We start from the raw sequence: 3,130 nt of genomic DNA, 5'->3' as shown, positions 1-3,130 counted from the left end.
CTTTTGTTTCAATTTCTTTGATTTCAACTCTGACTTTAATTATTTCCTGTATTCTACTACTTTTGCTGTTATTCTGTTCTTTTTTTAGGGCTTTGAACTGTAATATTAGGTCATTTTGTTGTTGTCTTTTCATTCTTTTCTTGAATGTACTCCATGCAATGTATTTTTCTCTTAATACCACTTTCATAGTGTCCCAGAGATTTTGATACATTGTATCACCATTCTCATTGACCTCTAAGAATCTTTTTATCTCCTCTCTGATGTTTTCTGTTATCAATGTTTCATTCAATAGCATATTATTTAGTCTCCAGGTGTTGGAATATTTTCTGTTTTTTATTTTGTCATTGATTTCTACTCTCAGTCCATTATAATCTGATAGAACACAAGGCAGTGTCTCTATTTTTTTGCATTTCCTAAGGGTTGCTTTGTTGCAAAACATATGGTCTATTTTTGAGAAGGTTCCATGTGCTGCTGAGAAAAAAGTGAATCCACTCATTGATGGATGGAATATTCTATATATGTCTATTAAGCCTAGGTTATTGATTGTGTTATTGAGTTCTATGGTTTCTTTGGTTGGTTTTTGTTTGGAAGATCTATCTAGTGGTGACAGCAGTGCATTACAGTCACCCAGAATTATTGTGTTGTGGTCTATGTGATTCCTGAAATTGAGAAGGATTTGTTTGATGTACAGGGATGCAACATTGTTTGGCGCATAAATATTTACTATTATTTTGTCTTCCTGATTTATGGTTCCCTTAAGCAGTATGAGATTTCCTTCTGCATCCCTTCTGAATAACTTTGGCTTGAAGTCCACTTTATCTGATATAAGGATGGAAACCCCTACTATTTTACTATATCCATGTGCATGGTAGGTTTTTTCTCATCCTCTCACCTTTAATCTGTGGATACCTTTTAATGAGATGAGTCTCTTGTAGGCAGTATATTGTTGGGTCTCTCTTTTTAATCCATTTTGACAGTCTATGTCTTTTGATTGATGAGTTTAGGTCATTAACATTCAGGTTGTTATTGAGATATGATTTGTAATCTCAGTCATTTGACTTATTTTTGGTTTTTAAATTGGCTTGGTTTCTCCTTTGAGTGGTTTTTCTCTAAGGTAGTTCCTCCCTTTGCTGACCTACATTGTTGTGTTCCATTTCCTCCTCATGGAATATTTTGTTGAGAAATTCTGTAGTGCAGGCTTTCTATTTGTAAATTCTTTTAACTTTTGTTTATCATGGAAGTATTTTATTTCATCTTCAAATCTGAAGGTTAGTTTACCTGGGTATAGGATTCTTGGTTGGCAACCATGTTCTTTCAGAGCTTGAAATATGTTGTTCCAGGCCCTTCTATTTTAGAGTCTGGGTTGAGAAGTTTGCTGCTATCCTTATTGGTCTACCCTATATGTAATCTGATGTTTTTTTCTCATGGCCTTCAAAATCCTCTCTTTATTGTGAATGTTAGGCATTTTCATTATAATGTGTCTTGGTGTGGACCTGTTGTGATTTTGTGCATTTGGTGTTCTGTAAACCTCTTGTATTTGATTTTTCATTTTATTCTTCAGGTTTGGGAAATTTTCTGATATTATTTCATTGAATAGGTTGTTCATTCCTTTGGTTTGTATGTCTTTGCCTTTCTCAATCCCAATAATTCTTAAATTTGGTCTTTTCATGATGTCCCATAGTTTTTGCAGATTCTGTTCATGGTTTCTTACTGTATATTCTGTTTGGGCAACTTTATTTTCAAGATTCAATATTTTGTCTTCATTATCTGAGGTTCTGTCTTCCAAGTAGTCTAGTCTTTTGGCGATGCTTTCCATTTAGTTTTTTATGTGGTTGTTTCCTTCATTCAAGGATTTCTGTTTGGTTTTTTTGAGAATCTCTCTTTGTTGAAATGATCTTTTGCTTCCTGCACTTGCTCTTTCAAATTATTGGTATTATCATTCATTGCCTGCATTTGCTCTCTTATCTCATCCTTTGCTTCATGAATCATGTTCATCATGTATAACCTGAAGTCCTTTTCTTACATTTCTTCTAACATACTTTCATTGGATTCTATTAATATAGAATCTAGATTTTGAGCATTTTCTTCCCTTGATTTTTTATGTTGTTCATGTATCTTCCCCTGTAGTAGTGCAGATATGGGGTATTACTGATTTCCCCCTATAGGCTTATAGTGGCCTTATAGGTTTCCAAAACCATTTCTTTAAGGGGAGGTCAACATTAGCAGTTCCCAATTCAGACACTATGCAATCCTAGAACAAATAGCCTCTGGGGACAATAACAAAATTTCCATAATAAACAGATTGATTTCAAATATTATCTTCAGTAAAATAAACAGATTTGCAATAAGGTCTGCAGTTTCTAATGGAGGACAAAGAGGATGCAGAGGGATTTAGAATGTGGCTGTTAATGGGATAAGAAAATAATATACAGAAGTTCTAGATAATAGAGAGGGTGAGAGTGTAATCAAAAGAAATCGTATGTTAGCATGCAAAAAAGGGATAAAAAAACTCTGAAGGAACAGGTAAACAAGAAGAAAAGAGCAAGAAAAGTAAAGAAATGAAAATTTAATTTTTTCTGTAAGGAGAAAAAAGAAAATCTACAGTATAACAGTCATATAGTAATGAAACCTCCCAATGTTCAGTAGCCTGATGCATGAGAGGTACCTGACAATGAGCTTCAAGCCTCCAGCAGGCATCTCAGGATTGGTTTTGCCACACCTAAAGATTGGAGTTACAGCTTCCAGGATTATCTGAGATGGTTGCTCTGACTTCAAAATGTGTTGGCAAGTGGGGAGCTGCAGCTTGGGGTGTGGCCATGGTCAGCAGGAGGTTCTACAGGCAGGATGTGGTTGGTCAGGCAGGGGTCCTGGATGTCAGTTGTGTTTGGTGTGGTTGTGGGATCCTGGAGGCTGGTTGAAATCAGTCGGTCTGTGCTTCTGGTGATAGGTTGCAGTCAGTTGGTGTGGGGGTCCTGGTAGCAGGGAGCAGTCAGTTGATGTGAGGGCTCCAGAAGCAGGGAGTGATCAGCCAGTATGAGGGATCCTGGAGATGGGGCTCAGTCAGTCCAGCCAGGGTTCCTGCAGGGTCTGGTTGTTGTCTCAAAATGGTAGCAACCACGTGTACTCAAAC

The sequence above is a fragment of the Sciurus carolinensis genome, unplaced genomic scaffold, assembly GCF_902686445.1.
Source record: "Sciurus carolinensis unplaced genomic scaffold, mSciCar1.2, whole genome shotgun sequence".
Taxonomy (NCBI): Eukaryota; Metazoa; Chordata; class Mammalia; order Rodentia; family Sciuridae; genus Sciurus; species Sciurus carolinensis.
This window is presented reverse-complemented; position numbering follows the sequence as displayed.